The sequence below is a fragment of the Mastigoproctus giganteus genome, chromosome 13 (genome assembly GCF_048544385.1).
Source record: "Mastigoproctus giganteus isolate SK-2022 chromosome 13, ASM4854438v1, whole genome shotgun sequence".
Classification (NCBI taxonomy): domain Eukaryota; kingdom Metazoa; phylum Arthropoda; class Arachnida; order Uropygi; family Thelyphonidae; genus Mastigoproctus; species Mastigoproctus giganteus.
In genome coordinates, this window is record NC_143587.1 from 156785840 (window position 1) to 156806869 (window position 21030).

General features: G+C 37.7%; 1 protein-coding gene across 1 annotated transcript in view; it reads right to left on the bottom strand.

The window, feature by feature from the left end:
• The window catches only part of LOC150076546 (serine/threonine-protein kinase unc-51-like), a 462846-nt gene that overhangs the window by 183039 nt on the left and 258777 nt on the right, over nt 1–21030 (bottom strand). The window lies entirely within an intron of this gene.

Genomic DNA, 21030 nt, shown 5'->3' on the forward strand with positions numbered 1-21030 from the left:
CAAGATATCGAAATGGTAATAAAAAGACGTATAGTATGCTGAGGAATAGAAGAGATGGCGAACAGAGTAAATACTTATTGGATGAGAAGGAGAACCTAATAAAAAAGGATGAAGAGATAGAAGAAACATGGAAGTATTTTGAAAATCTGTTGAATGTGCGGGACAGCCAGCAAAAGGGACAAAGGCAGGTGATCATAAGAGCGGACAAAAGAGAAGATACGGAGAGAGAATAGACAGACTTGATGTGGAATGATGTAGAAAAGGCATGGAAATACATCAAGACAGGTAAGCCTACTGGTATAAATGAGATAAACAGAGATATGCTGAAGGCTACAGGTGAGGCAGGGATAGAGTGAACATATACACTGTTCCGCAAGATCTGGAATGAGAAATAGGTGCCGAAGGACTGGAAAGAAGGTTTGATCATCCTGTTGTTCAAGAAAGGGAACAGGAAAAAGTGTTCGAATTATAGAAGCATCACACTGACATCACATGTGAGCAAGCTGTATGAGAGGCAAACGCCTCTCGTTCATCCTCTTGACTTGCCGAAACCATTTCAAACGGGACCTTTCAATCCTATTCTGGAGTTTTTCAACCTGAATTCTCTCCCTAATCACATCATTCCTGATTTTGTCGCATCATGTCTTTCCAGCTATGCTCCCTGAATTCTGCTTTCATCCTTTTTCCTCATAGTCCAAGATTCGGATGCATACATCAGAATTAGTACGTAATAGGTCTTCTTACACTTCAGTGGTATGTTCCTGTTTCAGATCAGATCTCTTATCTGCCTATAGAAATTTCAACCTGCTTGTTTATCACTCCAGTCTTTGTAACGGTGCTTCCTAGATACTTGAAGTTGTTAACCATTTTTAACTCTTTCCGTACTATTGTTATGTATCCGTCAGGCTTGCCACTCCTCTTTAGAACCATTACTTCACTCTTCTCCTGACTGAAAACCAGTCCAAATTCATTGGCTGTACTAACCCATATATCAGCTTGCCACTGCACTTGTTCCCTGCTCTCTCTCCCCATATACAGAGGTCATCTGCAAAGAGCATGACTTTCACTGATCTTGTCCAAGTTGTTATGCCACTCTACATTGCACATCATTCATGACAGCTATGAGCAGTAGTGGTGACGGGACACATCCTTGCCGTAAACCTGATGTTATTTCAAAGTTCTCCGTCATCCCCACAACTGTTCTTACTTTGTGCACTGTATTGTGTACATATTCTTAATTCTGTCCACAAGATGTTCCTCTATTCCCAAGTTTCTCAAAACCTCCCACACTTTTTCTCTCTTCACGGCATCAAATGCTCTCTTTATGTCCAAAAATGCCATCCATAATTCTTTATTGTGTTCATAACACTTTCCCATCAGTTGCCTGATGCAGAAAATTAGGTCCTCCATCGACCTGCCAGACCTAAAGCCATACTGTTCCTTAGCCATGCTATTTTCAATCATTCCTCTCATCTTCCACTCTAATACTCTCACATACAACTTATTTGATATGATTAGGGCAAGAATTCAGGTTGAAAAACTCCAGAATAGAATTGAAAGGTCCCATTTGAAATGGGCTGAACATGTCAAGAGGATGAACAAGAGGTGTTTGCCAAAAAGAATGTTTGATTTACAATTAAGGGACAAAAGACCAAGAATGAGGAGGCAGGACATGATAAAGACGGATGTCATTAAGAGAGGAGGAAACTGGCGTGAAATCAATGACACAGAGAAGTACACGGACAGGGCATGGTGGCAAGGCTTCATTCATCGACCCGTGGATTGGCGGAATGATGACAGATGATAAATTGTATTTTTGTAATTTTATTTTGAATTTGCATTTTGTTTTTCTTATTAATAAAATTAATTATATGTATGTGTATGTATAAATATTACAATAAATAACATAAAACTGTTTATGTATTATATAATAATGCATAAACAGTTTTATGCATTATTATATAATGCATAAAATAATCCACTCTATAATATTCCTAAAAATCAAGGAAAACTAAAAAAAATTGGCTCATGTGTACCTCACAGACATTTTATTTGGCCCGCCATTTACAAAGGTTGCCCACCCCAGCTGTAGAGGAAGGAGTGAATGATGAGGGTTTAATTATCCATGACTGTGAATATAACAAATTATTGAAAACATGAAAACAAGACAACTTGAGAAAACCTGTGTTTTCTCATGAGCAGTTTATTCCAGCATTCAATCCTTCTTGAGTGGGATTGCTGATGGGATTCATCATGGAATCCAGAAATGATGCACATCAAGTTGAAACTAACATGCAAGTAATTCTATTGTCCTTAAACAGGGTGTCTCAAAAATATTGGTACAAACGTTTAGGAGAGGTAGATAACATCTAAAGGAATGTGAATCGCATAGGAAACCATAACTGGAAACGTCACCATAAGTCAGTACACGGCGCTGTTCATCAGTTCGCGAGGGGGAAAATTTCTGGTTTACTCATTCAGGCAGTAGTCGCTGCACGAAGAGCATGCATCGATATACGAACTGTGAGCTGGCAGACATGCCACCTAGTGTATGGATTAGCAGAGGGCCCACATGGTGTGCGCCCCCATAATATCGCGGCGCAATATCGCTTTGCAATAAATGTGTGGGCAGGTATGGTCGGTAACTGCTTAGTCGGCCCATACCTGTTACCATCCTGCATGAACTCCGTTAAATATCGAATCTTTCTTGAACAAGTTCTACCAGGGTTACTTGACGATGTTCCAGCAAATATGAGATGCAACATTTGGTTTCAACATGACGGGGCACCTGCCCATTATGAAAGGTGAACAGGCGTTTTGGGCATCGATGGATTGGCCGTGGTGGACCCATTGCCTGGCCCCCATGCTCACCTGATTTATCGAGCTTTGATTTATTTCTGTGGGGGCCCTCAAATCTATCGTGTATGAATCGCCTGTGGAGACAGAAATGGATTTCGTGGCGAGACTCGTATGCGCTGCTGCTACTGTCAAAGAAACTCCAGGTGTGTTCGACCATGTCCGCCAATCCATGCTGTGTCGGTGTCACGCATGCATCGCATCTCATGGTGGAACCTTCGAGCATCTGTTGCAACATCATGAAATGCATCTATCTCGTACTCCATTGTTAATATTATGTCAAATAAATGTTTGCCACTAATTACTGTCTTGTGTTATTTCTGCTTCTTGTGCCTCTGCTACTACTTTCCCGTGACGTTTCCGGTTATGGGTTCCTATGCGATTCACATTCCTTTAGATGTTGCCTACCTCCCCTAAACGTTTGTACCAATATTTTTGAGACGCCCTGTATACTGTAACTCTTTGTACCCAATTAATTTTATTCATATGTCACAGTATTTAAACCTATATGTCATAGGTTTAAACACAAAAACCTGCCTTTTTCTGAACACATTATCACTATTTAATATTCATTATTGCAATTATAACAAGTGTAGTTACATATCAATGAAATTTTATTCTACTAAAACATTAGTAAAAAATAAATGAACATTACAGAGGTAATAATTATGATTCGTTAAATTACTGTATTAAATAAAACAATGAATGGTGCTGTACACAACCCCCAAATTGTGGTTCTAGGGTTACACTTTTCTTTTTTCATGTGTTCTTCATTATCCATTCCCAAATAAACCCTACTAAATCATATTACAGTAATCCGGCCCACACAAAGATTTTCACCATTTGCAAAGTTGAAGTGATCATAGAAAAGGACAAAGTTATTGTAGTCACTATTGTTGTTGTTGTAATCTCACCGTTATTGTAATCTCCATTGCCCCTATATTATTGCTAGGACTTGTTACAATATTTTTTGGTACGTTAAGTCACAAAATAAGAAGGCATGTGAGTTCGCAGGACAATTTTTATTTTGCAAAGACTGAAAAATCCAAAATAACTTTTGTGGGGACCACTCACTTGAGATTGGCTAACTACAGCACCAGTTGAAGTCTTCAAGAACTCCTCTAGTCTTGGATAGAATTCAAACCCAGATCTCTCCAAAAAATGATAAATGGCAAACCTACTATACTGTGACAGAAAGACGAATTCCAGCAGTAGCAACCAGATAACAATTTGACAATGATAATCACCTCATCAGTGGGTGATCCATAAACTAGCTACTTAAAAATGTACTTTTAAGTATATTTTTAAGTGACTAGTTTTTTAGCAGCACTGAAGACATTCTTGGGTGTCACCAATTGATTAGTGAGTGCATGAATGGCTCCCAGGATTATGCACTAACCACATAGGATACTAGTAACTGTCAAAAAGTGAACTGTATCCTAATTAATTACCATTATATTTTTATTTTCAATGGGGCAGATGAGGTCTGTTCCCTCCATCTGAGATTGGATAATTACAACCCAAGTTGAAGATGCCTTTAAGAATTCTTCATTCTTTAATGTGATGTGAACCTAGACTTCACCATGAAGGACAGAATTACAGTGCAATCAATCAGATGGTGATTATTATCTCATTAGTGGGTGACCCAAGACCTACTCCCAGGAAATGTATTTTTGTATAATATCATGCTGCACTTAAAACTTTGTGTGGACATGCATCAATCACCAGTAAGATGGATGAAATCATAAATTGTGCACTGAATATTAGCATTACATTCTTATTTTCAGATGTGCTGTGTATCTACAAATTGTTCTCTATATATAAAATTCCTATAACTCCTATTGTTATAGATTAGCATTGATGATATTTCTGGCAACTCTTTTTATTTGACTTATTTTAAATATTACGTTCATAAAGTTCACTCTAATTTCATCCTCTCTTAGTGTATCAGAATTTCCACCACTTGCAATGACTCCAGTATTAAACTCATTGGAAATCCTTTTCCTTTGTCCTATTTGCAATATTGTTTTCATAAAGCTCTTAACATTATCAATTTTAAAAAAAATTTTCCAGTTCATATTAACTTAAAGCAGATTTCTTGCTAAATTTTCATCAACTACAACTTAATCTTGGCATGGTGTTTTGGTTAATTTTATTCACTATTTCTCATTTTCAAGGTTTGTACATTCTGTAAATATCACACATTGTATGATGTATGACTATTTACGATGCTTGACACCAATGTATGACTCCATTTTTCTCCCTCACTTATTATTAGTTTATTATCCCTACTTTCACATTATTTTTCATGATTCATACTCTCAGAACTCAATTCAGGGAACTTTCTGTAGGAATGGGATTTGTGACTACTTAAGCCCTTCTATTTTGCTACATTTCCCCACCCTTTTTTACGCATTTCTGCATTCTTCCTATATTTCTTGTGAGCAATTAGTTTTACAAACACATAACAGAAAACTATTTTCTTCCTATATTAACTTTTTTCACTTTCACAAAGTTTTCAGTACTTTTCCTTTCTGCTTAGTTCATTAATTACCTTCTTATCTATATAGCTGTGTTCATCATGAATTTAACTTCTCATTTGTTTTTCAATAGAGGTCACTAGTCTGTGCTGTATATATTAAGCCATTTCTAGTTTCTGCTTTCTTTTTTGTGCCTCATTGCAAATGTCAATGTACCATTGATTTGTAATGAGTTCTTCATCTGTTGTATATGCTTTCTCTTTAGCATCAACTGTAAATTACATGCCTACTACATAATATTCCCTGCCTTTTTTTGCATCCACTTCGGCTTTAACTTCCTTATTTCTGATTTCAATAAACTTAATCTACATTTCCATTATTTATTTACTTTAATTTTGACAACTTTTTTTTTGGCATGTATATCGCATTGGTCAATGTTAATGATTGACATTGACTCCATGAAGAAGACACCAGTGTTGTAAGGTATGAAAATATTCTTTTCTAGTATATTTGTATAATTTTTTTAAATATATACTTCGATTTATTTAATTTCCTTACTCGTTGATTCCTTTTTTATTTATATTCAATCCTCTCTTTCCCTTTTTATCACTTACCTTATATATTCACCTTAATCATTAGGTTTTTCAGTGGCCCTAGTCCTCGAACCTTCTTATTTTTCTCTCCCTTTTCTTATGCACACACACACACACACAGTGGCAGCCACAGAAATTGCATCATCTTACAGTTTAATATTTCCTTAACTCCCTCTATAGGTAAAATTGTCATTTCAAAACACTATAATATCAACCTGTAAAACTAGTATGATATTGCATCGTTATAATATAATAATATTAGAGCAGTATTGTATTATCTCGTTTATGAAAGCATCCACCTGTTGCTATCTATTTTCACTTCCTGTTCAGCACCAATCTGGTATGCACTCAGTTAACTCCAAGGAAGAAATGTATAATTATTGCTCTTGACAGGGAGGGCTTCTTGAGTCAATAAACAACTGTAAAAGTGATCCTATAGCATATTTGACATTGTAAGAAGCCCTTCACAAAATCTATGAGGAAAAATAACTAAACTGGGCTAAAGAACATGCTAATTAGGCAACTGAACAATGGGAATCTGTAATTTCCCTGATGAATCCAAATTTAACCTCAATGGATATGATGGTAAACGACATTCAGATCTAACAAACCTCGTCACCACACAGTATTCAATCAATAGTAAAAATTTTTTTTAGATTGGGCCAGATGGTTTAGGAATGCTTAACAAGCAAAGGAGTGAGCAGAATATATTTTGTGAATGGTACTGTAAATGGTGACTACTACATAAAAATTTATGGAGGCTCTTCTGCACATCATCAGAGACCTATTTCAAGGAAGAGAAAATGTGGAATGTGTTCCTTTTCCAACATGACTCTGTGGTTTGCAATACTGAAGGTCAGCACAACATTTCATAATCATTTAACACAATTTCTACTATGCAAATTTTAGCTTGTTTCAAATACTGACTGTTTTAGTAATTTCTGTTTTTAACTTTCAAGTGAACAGTTCATGTAAGACTGCAACATCCAATCCTTATTGTGGCCAGTATATAGTGCTGATCGGAACCGGTTGAAAAGTGCTGGAGTGTTACGAGACAGAAAATTGCTGCTAAAAAGCCACGAAGCAAGATACCATTGTAAGAAACCATTATTTACAATTGATAGCATGCAATAAGCATCAATTTTATCAAGTATCTGATACAATGCATGCTAGACAGATGCAAGGCAGTAATATTAAATGTTGTGGCAGGCTAACTACTAATATCTGTTATAGAAGACCTAATGGTATCGCAACCATATTTGCTTGCTGGTGGTATACTTTTTTTAGACCCCCATATTATTGCATAATGCTAATTTTAAACACTGATCACAATGAAAAATCATTCATATGGCCTGTAGCGTATTTCTGTGATTATTTGTAAATAAGTAATGTCTAAATGACTCTTGTGCTTTTTCATTAATTCATTTGCTTATCAATAAAATGCATAATCATTTTACATCAGTGCATAACATTTAAGAATATATACAAGAAATTTACCTTTATTCTGTCTTATAGGAATTCTTCTTATCCTACCCCCCCTACTCTACTATTCATCAGCAATACTGATGAATTAACAAATGATAATTTAACTCAAAATGTGTTCCACACCTTCAGCACATGAATGATTCAATACCCCAGGATTGCAGCCGAAGACCTCAACCCGACACCATAGATTCCTTTATATATTCTTAAATGTTAATATAATGTAGGATATATTGAGCCTTTGAAAGCTCTTATTTAAATAGTAATCAGTGCATAACAAATTTGAGGTATACGGGCAATTATTTTGATTGTAATGTTAGTTTTGGAATAAAACTAACATTGGATGTTAAGAGGAATAAAATCTACAAGAAATTCGCAATCTACGTGGCCACCAATGCACACACATTCATTTTAAAAATATATCAAAGAATAGATGCAGAGTTCAGTACATATATTGCCGAACCTTGAAAGTGTTAGCAAAGTAGGAAGAATGAAAAGATGGAAATGAGAGTACAGAATATGAAAATTATAAGTAAACAGCAGTTTAGTTTATAATTAAACTGCATAAATAAATGGCTATACTTGTATTAATGCACTTTTGGGGGGAAAAACTGCCATGACCAAAACAGATACATATGAAAAAACTGAGAATAATCAAATTACATAAAAAATATACACATAATTAAATTTCAGACAATGTCTGCACAATAAAATAAAATATATACAATGAAAGAAAACGATGTAGATTACGGGATATCGAAGCTTTCAGAGGTGTCCGCTTCCTTTATCAACAGTAAAGCTTAACGTACAGTACAACCCCTATATATCAGCAGGCTCGTAGCATGTGTTTTCACAGGAGCATGGGCAGTACTCTCCATATGAGCACTGGAACTGGAAATGGCTCGGGAGCGTACCAGGTGGAACTGTTCACCCCATCCAAGAATCACAGCTTTGAAGAGGGGATGAATGCAGACTCCCCTGTCTCTATTAATAGTTGTTGTTGTTATTTGGTTTTAAGGAGCATTAGCAACTAAGGCCATAATGCTCCGGGGATATGCAGTGGTCATTCCCTGACCTTTCCGCATCCTCCATATTTGGTGGCTCACGGGCTCAAACCCCAGTCTAATCAAGAAGCATGCACTATGCACTGCTGCTCCTGCCCACCTGGCTACGGAGGCACCTCTATTAATGGTGTTATGCTCAGAGGAGTAAATTCTCAAGCTCTTGAGCCACTTGTGGTCCCAAAATCTGTGTGACCAGTTGACGATAACAGCCTTGCCAGGAGAGATTTGATGGTTCTACTCTCAATAATGCTCCACCACAGCGATCCTTCCATAATCCACAATCTTTATCACACTGATAATGGTCCCCCATACAATCTTTAAACCAATGCTTTGTTTCCAAACGATGCTTTTAAGCCAAGCAGAGAAAACATTCAACATTTAAGGTTTGCAAAGCATATGGTTTTATGCCCCGTGGATTCAGTGTTAAGTTGCCTTTTGAGGATGATCGTCTGTTGTGTACTACTAAATGGTACTAGAAGAAATTGTTAAACATTTGGATTGGAAAGCTAGATAGTAGTCTGAACTATATTAGGAGATGAAAAGGTTTGTTTTTGGGTAATTTAAGTGGCAGCGTGACTCCTGCACACCTTTTGCTTATTACGCGGGTAGTGTCGGCCAAAGCAGCTGGAATTTCAGATATTTACAGACAAACGCAAGTGGGTGAGTTCAATAGACTAATGGAGGAGGCCACGGGCGAATGTAATGTTAGAAACAGGAATGTAATTTGAGCAGCAAGCAATTAACTAAAGAACAAAGGGGGGGTTTTAAAACTAGGTACGAAGTTTGCGGTGATCCCTCCAAATCTGACAATAATGGAGGTGGCTGTGGACATCGAAAGAGCTGTGAGTAAACTATCGATGGTCGTGGCTAATGAGATCCGTACAAGAACCTCAGCAATTTTGAGTGAGGCCCGGGAAGCTCCCTCCAATCTTAGCATTAGCCAGAGGAAGGCCCTTAAGGAGCTGAAAGAAGACAACAGCATCGTGGTTTTGCTCACGGATAAAAGGAAGTCAAGGGTGATCCTTGACAAAGAGGAGTATTGTAATAAAGCCTTGGAACTTTTGAATGACAGAATGACTTACAGGGTTACTCGTAGGAATCCGTTAGTAGGATTAGAACGGCAGGTAAACAAGACTTTACAAGGTAGGTTAAAGGCTGAGAAGATTTCTAAAGATGTTTATTGGACACGGCATGCCAACAAACTAGGTTCTACGTCCTACCAAAGATTCATAAGGTGGCGGTTCTGCTTAGACTGATTGTGTCGTTTATAGGTAGCCTTACACATGCTTTGTCCAGGTTTGTAGCCAGTCTAATTTTTCCTATCGTTGGACGTTCCAATTTTACTATCAGGCATAGTGGAGACTGTACAATTTATAAGGGATCAGTTGAAGAAGAGGGTGAGACCATGGTGTCATTTAATGTGATATCCTTGTTTACAAGTATTCCTATTGACCATGGGATGAAATGTGCATGTATGGCATTAGAGAAAGATGATACCCTAAAGGATAGGACTCAGTTAAGTGTGGAGGATATTTGTAGTGGGGTGGAGCTGTGTCTCTCCAGTACCACCATAGTATTTCAAACCACAATGTATAAGCAGGTTCACGGCACAGCAATGGGCTCCCCTATTAGTGCTGTCATAGCAAATTTAGCTATGGAGCAGCTCAAGTCCAGGGTTTTTGATGGGTCTGTTCTAACCCATGCATGCATGGAAATGATACGTTCGCAATTATTCAGAGGGGGGGAGAGAGAGAGGACGAGGTACTTGGTTTCCTCAATAGCTTCTTCCCATTTATTCAGTTCACCTCGGAGATGGAAGTAGAGGGTACCCTCGCTTTCCTTGATGTGTTGGTACATAGGGAGAACCCTAGAGTGAAAACCAGTGTGTATAGGAAACCCCATGTGCCGGGGCCAATACACACATTACAATATGGCACAAGCTAAGTATCACAAGAATAGTGTCATTAGGGCATTACTGGATAGGGCTGGGTCCCATTGCAATACCTACGAGGATAGAAAAGAAGTTAAATGTGCCACAGCAGATCTCAGGAAATGCTGCTACCCCTGAAGGGTCATAGATAAACTTATCTGAGAAGCGGGGCATGGGTGTAGAGAGCCGTTTACACCCATTTCCAACGCATACATTCCCTACTATCCAGGCTTAACTGAGCATATAGCTGAGGTGTTGTGCAATCTGCCAGACACGCTGTGTGCGGCTACCAGGGCTGAGGCTGCACACAGTTGTGTGCAGCCTCATACCTGTGGAATGTGTAAGTGTCATATACGATCCCCATACCTGTGGAATGTGTAAGTGGGGTCATATACGAAATAAAATGCCCGGATTGCGGGGAATGTTATGTTGGTGGAACGAAGTGTCGATTTAAAGATCGTATGGGGAGCATATATCAGTGTGATAAAGACTGAGGATTATGAGAGGTCTGCTATGGTGCAGCATTTTTGTGAGAACCATCAAATCTCTCCTGACGAAGCTGTTGTCATCGACCAGTCACACACAGATTTTGGGACCACACATGGCTCAATAGCTTGTGGTTTGGTTTGGTTTAATGGAAGTTTATTGGCACAAGGGCAACTAAGGCCAAATTGTGCCTGTCACAGTAATTCTGCAAATGCTATATATATATATATTTTTTTTTTTTCCAGTCATATGTCAGATAAGTTCATATAAATGAATTTGTTTTAAAAATACAATAAATCGGATAAATTTGCGTCATCACTGAGAATATGGTTCATCTCTAATGAATTGTTTTGAGTTAAAACCGATTTAAAATTTGTTAGTTGAGCAGCATGATTGTAGGGACACTCGAGGAGAATGTGTTTCACTGTAAGTATGGTGGAACAATGACGACAGTGAGGAGGTTCATCCCCTGTCAACAAATGGAGGTGGGTCAGATGGGAATGGCCAATACGTGTCCTTGCAAGGACACATATTGGCCATTCCCATCTGACCTGATTAAACAGACGAGAAGAGTCTGATTAAACAGACTCTTCTCGTCTGTTTAATCGCGAACTAGATTTCCAGTATTGTGGCTTTTGCTTTATTTGGAAAAGTTTGTTATGGGTCTGTTGCTGTCATACTGATGTCCATTGGTCAATACATAACTGTTTTATGATGAGTTTACAGTCCATATAAGGAATCGAGGCAAGTGAAGACACGGGGTTGATTGGATTTTTTGCTGCCTGATCTGCTTTTTCATTTCCCTGGATTCCAGCATGCCCGGGAATCCAGCAGAATCTTACGTTTGTTTTATGCTCTGTGAGATTAGTTAACTTTGCTCTGATTTCTTTCAGGATAGGATGAGAGTTCGGACATTCCTCGACTACTCGAGGAATCGGTATAGATTATTATCTCTTCATTAGACCTGTTTTTGACGTGTTCGATAGCCATTTTTATTGCATGAAGTTCAGCGGTGTAAATACTGCAACTTGGGAAAACTTTTTGAGAGATTGCACAAGTGGGAAGAACTACTGCAGCGCCCACATCTGTATCAGATTTGGATCCATCAGTATATATTTGCAGACAGTGTTTGTTTGCTGATGCATGAGCTAAATGTAGCTGCTGTATATTTTCATTGTTCAGTGCCTGTTTTCCCCATTTTCGAAAAAAGTCATCACAAAGTTTTAAAAGTGGACCATGGAGGCTCTATTTCTCCGGTATCTTGGTGGATATTGTCGAGTGGGACAATCCAATACTGAGCAACATACTTCAATCTGATTTCAGCAGGTTTATTTTCATTTGGTTTATTCCTGTAGAAATTTATGAGACGGGTTAAAGAGGTAAGGACACATAGGATGTGAGGGCATACTCCGAAGTTTTGCAGCGTATGTAAGCAGCAGCATCTGTCTCCTTAAGGATAATGGAGGTTCATGTGCATCAATATATAGACTATGCACTTGAGATGTTCGGAAGGCACCTAGAGCTATTCTACGTGCATTATGTTGAATGGTATTTAGGGACTGTAATGCTGACTTTCTAGCTGAGTCACATACAGGTGCACCATAGTCTAGTCTGGATCAGATTATGGTTTTATATAAGTGAAGAAGGGAGTATCGGTCAGCTCCCCATGATATTGCAGAAAGAACTCTAAGGATATTCATTTTTTCCAAACAAATAGTTCGTACATGCTGTATGTGTTTCAGGAAGTTTAATTTCTTGTCCAATATTAAACCTAGGAATTTAATATTGTCATTGACTGGAATAGCATGATTTCCCAGGCGCAATTCAGGATCAGGGTGCAGTTTTCGTTTCTTGCAGAAGTGTATAGCAAACGTTTTCTGAGGAGATAGTCGGTAGCCATTTTGTAACATCCATGATTGCATTTTGTTTATTGACAGTTGGAGTTTCCTTTCAATGGAGAACATATTTTGCAAGTGACTGGATATAGTGAGATCGTTGTGTGTATTCTAACTGCGAAGAGTGTGGCACTGAGGACTGACCCTTGTGGGACTCCTTCCTCCTGTATGCAGATTTTCGAGAGTGAACTTTGAAAACAAACCTGAAAGGTTCGATATTCGAGAAAGCTCCGAATTAATGATGGTAAATGTGCCCTTAGTCCTAGGGCATGTAAGTCACGAAGGATGCCATGACGCCACGTGGTTTCAAAAGCTTTCTCTATATCTAAGCTCACCACGACCAAATGTTCGTTCTTTATGAATGTATTTCGCACATTTGTCTCAGCCTTAATCATAAGATCTAGGGTAGACCTGTTTTTATGAAATCCAAACTGATCGTTGTTCATAGTAGTTTGAGTTTCAAGATACCAGGTGAGGCGACTGTGTACCATTTTTTCCAGTCTTACCCAGACAGCTAGTCTGGGTAAGACTCTTATGCGGGTCTGATTGGTCTTTTCCTGGTTTTGGAATGGATAGAACAACAGAATGTCTCCAGGAAATGGGAAAATAATTTGCAACAAATATTCGGTTGAAAAGTTTTAGGAGAGAGTAACGAGTGCCCTCATTTAGATTCTTTAACATTAGGTAGTATATGCCATCTGGACCAGGTGCACTACTGGCTGAATTTTTTAAGGATTCTTCTAATTCATACATGGTTAGTGGTTTATTATAAGAGAGGGCTGACTTCGTTCCGAAATTTATTTTATATTTTTCAGTTATTGTTTTGGCTTTTAGGAAAGTTGGATCATATGCAGTTGAGGGAGAATGGTGAGCAAAAGATTCCGCAAGGATGTTTGCAATATCCTCTGGAAGGGTTATCTCCTGTCCTTTATAGACGATGATTGGGGAAGGAATTGATGGAAACTTACCAGTAAGGCATCTTATTTTCTGCCAGATTAGTCCTGCACTTGTGTCTTTAGTGACAGATGAAGCAAAACGAATCCAAGATTCCTTTTTAGCTTTTCGCCGGTGTAGCGGGCATGGGCTTTTAGTTTCTTGTATATAATGAGATTAGCAGTGGTTGGATTCTTTCAAACTGATTCCACGCCTTGTTCTTCTCTCTCTCTCTTAGCAGTGTTACATGCTGAATTCCACCAATAGTTTTTGTGTTTGGATCCTTTATTTGAAGTTTGAGGAATGGTAGTAGCAGCAGCTGTCAACATTTGTTCTGTGATATGTTTAACGGCATTATCTGTGGAGTGATGTTGGATAATATCATCCTCTAGTGTAATACTAGATGCATATTTGTTCCAGTCAGCTTTTGAGAATTTCCATTTAGATCGACTGCTTACTGGTAAGTTTGTCCTTGTGCACAGCTTACAGATTATAGGAAAATGATCACTATTTAATGGGTTCTCTGAGACTCTCCAATCGAAGTCTGGAAATAATGTGGGTGAGCATATCGACAGGTCTATAGCAGAGGTTGAGCCTGTTGGGAAATGGACATAGGTGTGGGAGCCTGTGTTAAGCAGAGTGAGATTATTCTTTACAAGAAAAGCCTCTATCGTGCATCCCCGATTGCCTGTTCTGCAAAGATCATCATAACTGGTGATGCGCATTAAAATTGCCCAACAGGCAGAAAGGAGAGGGTAGTTGTAGGATAAGGTCATTTAGTTCAATTATCGAGCAGTTCTGATTTGGTGAGATATATATTGATACAAGTGTCAGCGTTTTACCAAGAGTAGCGTACTGCAACAACTTCTAAAGGTTTGTAGGGGTATACGTCTGGAAGGGATTTTACTATCAATCAGTATAGCTACACCACCATGTGGAGAGAGATCCTGTCATGCCTGAATATTTTATAGTTTTTAACTGAAAGTGTCACTTGCGGAGAAAGATTCGTTTCTTGTAGACAGATGCCTACTGGATGATGCTGATTTATCAAATCGTGAATATCGTCTATGTTACTACGGAGGCCTCTACAATTGCATTGAATCAACTGATCCATTATTCAGTTTTTGAAGTAGGTGTTTCTGACTGTTTTTTAGATCCAATCTGTTTATAGCATTCCAATTTTATTTTATCTTTTCTCGGGAAAGTGGGTCGTGCGGTATCCATGTCTTCTTCGGCATGTATTTCTAAAACTGTTTCATCATTATGAGTTTTGTCATCGATTTCCATATCTGCGGTTAGAATCTTTTGAGGTTTAATATTTCTCAGACTCTCAGTATCTGAGTGTGAGGGAGTAATAGTTGGTGGTACGGTGACTGGGGTATTATTTGCTTGGCCTTTTACATGTTTTTTTAGGGGACTCCAGCGGACTCGCTAGGACAGCTCGTGCCCAGTCGGAAATGGATGTAGCTGGTGGTATGGACACTTCAGTTTGAGTTCCTTCCGATTTGTGTTTTTGTGTTGCGGCTGCATATGTGAGTTTCGGTACTGAGAGTAAAACTTGTTTCCTAGCTTCTTGGTAAATCACTTTGTTTTCTATTTTGTACTTTTGTATCTTCTTTCCAGTTTTCCAGGTTTCACAGATTTTCGAGTAAGCTGGATGGTTACCTTTACAGTTTGGACATACTGATGTTTGTGCTGGGCAGTCTGTTTGTGTGTGTTCCTTAGATCCACAGTTGGAGCACACTGAAACCCCTCTACACACTGTTTGAGCATGGCCGAATTTTTGGCACTTGAAGCACCTGAGAGGATTGGGGATATAAGGTCGAATATGGCAGTTCAGATATCCAGCCTTAACTGTAGCTGGAAGGATTGGTGTAGAAAAGGTCAGTATAACACTGTGAGTGGGAACTAATTCACCGTCTTTCTTGATTTTAATTCGCTTTGCCTGTACAACTTTTTGGTCTTGTAGCTCTTGGACTAATTCCTCTTTTGTAACATTTATTAAGTCCCATTCAGACAACATTCCTTCGGATGAATTTAAGGTGGAATGTGGAGTTACTGTGACAGGAATATTCGCGAATTTTGAAATTCTTTGCAGGGCTTCAGAGTGCCTGCTATTTACTGTCTCTATAAGTAGATCTCCAGAGCAGAGTCTTTTCACCATTTTAGGTGGCATTTCTGGATAAGAAATGGAGAAAGTGCACCTACTTGTTTGAGAATGTATAATAGAAACAGTGGTGTTTCCTTTTTGGATCCTTCTGTTCTTTGTTTCTTGGGATGGGAAGTGTCAAAGTCAGTTTGGTCTGTCCTTGAATAAGTTGAGGCATGAGGCTCAACAGATGGATTACGGACTTCGCAATCCATGTTAGCTCCTTTTAGCCCTTGGCAGAGAACCTTTTCTGCCAAGGTTACCGGCCCCGCCACAGGGAGGCAGGAGCAGTGCCGCTAGAGTGACCAAGCGGTGTAAGTTAGTTTGTTAGTTTTAATGAAAAGAAAAGAAAGGTGGTTTTCCTTTCTTAAACTTACTTACAAATCGTAAGAATAAGTTAATGGTAAATTACCTTAAACGTAAGAAAAACTTTCGAAAATTAACAAGATCTGTTGCACTGAGAAGACGCTCTGTAAATCGCTCGATCACAATAACGCTTGGCACCCGGGGCCAATAGCTTCTGAATTTGCCCCTCTGAGCATGACACTTAATAGAGACAGGGGAGTCTGCATTCATCCCCTCTTTGAAGCTGTGGTTTGGACAGGATGAACGGTTCCGCCTGGCACGCTCCCGAGCCATTTCCAGTTCCAGTGCGCATATGGAGAGTATTGCCCATGCTCCTGTGGAAACACGTACTGTGAACCATGAGCCTGCTGATATTTAAGGAACATTAAGTCTGCTGTACATTAAGCTTTACTGTTGATAAAAGAGGTGGATGCCTCTGAAAGCTTTGGTGTTTTATCGCTTTTATCCCATGATCTATTTCATTGTTTTATTTCATTGTACAGACAGTGTGTCTTATTTTATCAATTTTAACTGGGTTAATTATACTATTCATTTTACCTATTTTATCTTATTATTATTATTAACAATTTTAATTAATTTTATTTTATTTCAATAAAAGTTTATAAAGGTTGGTGTAGTATCGTTGTAGTCAGTATGAACCTATTAGATATTACAATTTTTCAGAGATTAAAACACAATTTCAAAAAATACATAAGGATTTTGTTATTACACAGGTAGATCAAGCCTCCAACAACAATGCCTTTATATGTAAGGCTTTCTATATTGATACATTGAACAAAGTGCTACAAGACAATGATACAAACTGGTGCCTTCCTCTCCTAACATTATCACTAAAAAATTATTAGCTTTAAATAAGAAATTAAAACTAAATATTAATAATTTTAAATTTTTCTTTGTTTATTTCATTCCTAAGTTTCATAAAACACCTGCCAAATTCAGATTTATTACTTCTTGTAAAAATAGTTATGTTCACCTTCCTGGAATTGCATTAGAACAGTTACTTAAACCTGTCTTGGGCATTTTACCTGAGAACAAAATTATTCTTAATAATTTACCAGCCTTGGAAATATTAAAATCTAATAAATTACAAGATATTCAAACTTTTGATTTCCAAAGTCTAGTAGTCTCTTTACTAGTACAGATCTGGCTGATTTAAAAACAATTCTTTAAGAAATTTTCCATAAATATAATCATGTTCTTAATAGTAACATCACTTTTTGAAACAACATGATCAATCTTTGTCTTTAATAACTATGTTTTTGATGGTTTCCAGGTCTTTCAACAGATTAAGGGTACCCATGGATAGCCCTGCCTCCTGTAACCTTGCAATATCTTTACAATTTAAAAAATCTGTAAAAAAATACATTTACAGGTCCAAAATTTCTCTTCCTCAAAATATCCTGTTATTTGGGTATATTGATGACCTTTGCATAATCAATTATCCCAACTTTATTAAGGATTTTGGCCATTTTGTATCCTCATGAACTTACTCTAGAAAAAACTAATTCCTGTAATAACACTGCTAATTATTTGCACCTGAACATTAGTACTGTTGGGAGCATAAAAGAAATCTCCTTGTGGTGCTCCTAGACAGCTTAGCCGACTGGTTCTTTCACAACGGATCGCACAACCAGATAATCAATGCATACAATTTTTCTAACAGGCAGAACTCAAATAATGAGAAACTGAAACTGCAGTCCCTCTCAGGACTTATTATTAAAATAATATCCATTAATATTGAAGGTCTCTCTTTAGGTAAGGAAGAACTTCTCCATGAACTAAGTGCTATTCCAAGTGAGACATACTCTGTATCCAAGAAACCCACCATGGTCCAAATCATCAACACCCTTATGTGAAAGGCATGCAAATGATATGCAAAAGACCAAGTGACAAATATGGCAGTGCAATTTTCACAAAGCAAGGAATTTTGATTGTCCCAATGGTGAGCTCTGCAGACAAAAATTCTGAAGTACTGAAGATTGAACTGGACAAATGCTTTGTTACACCAATTTACAAAACTCCAGATACCACTTTTGAACCCCCAGAAAGACTCATTCAGAGAGATGGCAAAATACATTTTGTCATCAGACTTCAACAGCCATAGTATCAGCTGTGGCTATCCTGAGACTGATGATAACGGGTGGGCAGTTGAAACCCAGGCAGAAACAAATAATTTAACCCTTATCCACGATGCAAAACTACAGCATCCTTCAACAGTGGGAGATGGAGGCAAATGAAACTAATGAACTCAGTAAACCTTTTATTCTAACACGGTGCTTTTCCACCAGGGTGCTGCAACAACAACATTCCAGGGGTGCCACATAATTTGGGTTTAAGTTACTTAAACTTTTTTTTTTAAATTTATATATTTATTTCATTATAAAAAGGTATACAGTATCTTTTTAATTTTGTGGTGATCTACAATTGATGTTTATTTCGTACCTCTATATAAAGAATAAAATTATTATATATATATAATTTGTATTGTGAATTGTAATTTTATTTATAGTTCTTATTATTGTAATAACTATCACATAACATATTTTTTTTAACATTAGACTTGGGGGCTTTGCCCCCTGCTCACTGCACTTGCTTCTTTTGATAAAATAAAATAAATATTTACAGAAGATTCGACTCTGTGTATGTCTTTTCCTCAGCTATGAATACATAAATAATTACTATATCAATATAATATTGGTGTAGATATACCACTGACAACTCTTAAAGAAAAACTATGATCGTAGTGTGAAAAGCATCATTTCATCTGTATCTCATAATGTGATCATCCTTCACAATGAGTTACCTTTTTTTATTCTAGTTGTTGGCGCATCGGCTTCTGTGGCCATAATGCAGCTCCCAAGGTTTTTGCAGTACTTTGATCCAAGCCCGAGGCGGGATTCAAACCCGCGACCTTTGGGTTGCCAGGCAGGCACTTTACCCACCCGGCTAGCCCGGTCGGCACAATAAGTTACCATGTACTGCATTACCTCGAATAAGTAACGCTTCACTAATAGTGAAGACTATTGTCACTTATTCTCGGTAGGCACCACCAGCACCCAGAAGGACCGTTGTTGGCTTTTCGTTGGTGGGGACCTTTCACACTACGATCGTAGTTTTTCTTTAAGAGTTGTCTATAGTGTATTTACACCAATATTATATCAATATAGAATCTTAAAATATTATGCCTTGTTGCATTTAATTTACCGTATTTAAATAAATACGTTACTCTTGATATTTTAAGGAGTCCTTATGTGCTGTAATGTAATAACTAGATCGTATGTATAGCTTAGCTTAATTTTCAGCACTCACCTCATAGTAATCCGCTTAGCTGGTGGAGGGTTTTACCACATACATAGTGGTTATAGGATTCTAATACTTTACAGGGATTATGGGTTTAAAATTAAGTTATGGGCTGTAGAAAAATTTTTAAGAAAGGAAAGTGCACCTTCCATGGTTGCCTAATTAAATTAAATTAAATTAAGAGAAAAAAAGAAAGGAAAATATAAGTTAATAATCGCGCACGAGTGACTTTCGAGTTTCCTCGTCTTCAGTTAGCTATAGTGGAGGGGGGGAGAGAGCGCGCTTGTGTTATATACGGGTTGGGTTCCCGAAATGCATTTCAGTGCACGTGGAAACTTGATACGTGCTAAATTCCAAATGGGGGAGAAATTGGCGGGAATCTTTTTGTTTAACACGTTGAGTGATGTATGGCGCTTAAACCATTCAATAACGAGGGCTTCGTTTTCAAGGATTTTGTAGCTAGAATTTAATTTAATTACTGTGATGGCCGAATCGATGAGTGGGTTGTGATTTTGAGATTGGACGTGTTGTGTTAGTTCTGTACTTGCTGAATTAGTTTTGAAGCTATTAAAGTGGTAGTATGCACGCGTGTTGGAAATTTTTGATGTCCCGAATTTTGCTGTTGTACTGCCTATGTAATGTGCTTGGCAATCTGATTGGCATCTGATCAAATATATAATGTTGTTGTAATCTTCTGTCTCGTACTCGTGTGTTGTCTTGTATGAATTGAATTTGGAACTTAATTTGTTATACGATGTGAATATTAATTTGATATCTGTATTTTTAAAAATCTGTTGAAGTCTTCTAGCGTATTGTTGATGATATGGGAGCGCGATAAGGGGTTTGTGTGTCTTATTCTTGTTCACGTGGTTAATAATTTTGTTTGGGTTATTAGTGTTATTATGAACTTTGGTGATGGTTTCTTTTATTAGTTGTGGTGGGTATTTTCTGTCGATGAATTTTTTGGTGAGGTATTGTAATTCTATAGTTAGGTCTGTTTGTGTGTGGCTATATTTTACAGCGTTGTATATCTGGTTGTATAGAACTGCTTTTTTGATGTATAGAGGGTGGTGTGAGTGATAAAGTAAGAATTTACCTGTATGTGTGTTTTTTCTGTATATTTTGGTGCCTAAAGATGTGTTTATTTTGTATACAGTGAGGTTTAGAAAATTAATTTTGTTATCGTTTTCTACTTCGAGGGTGAATTTGAGTCTTTCATGTGTTGTGTTAAAGGTGTTCAGTAAAGTATCGATAGTTCAGTAAAGGTTCTGTTGCCTATTAAGAGGACGTCATCTGCATACCTCATGTATAGTTTAATTCCTGGGGTAAAGGGTTGGAGAATTTTTTCTTCGATAGATGCGAGGTAGATCTCGGATAAAGGGGCAGAGATACCGAGGCCCATGAGAAGGCCGAAAATTTGTTCGTAGACGTTATTTTGGAATTTAAATTGTTTGGCGTCAAGTAACAGTGATGTGAGTTCTAAAATATCATTAATG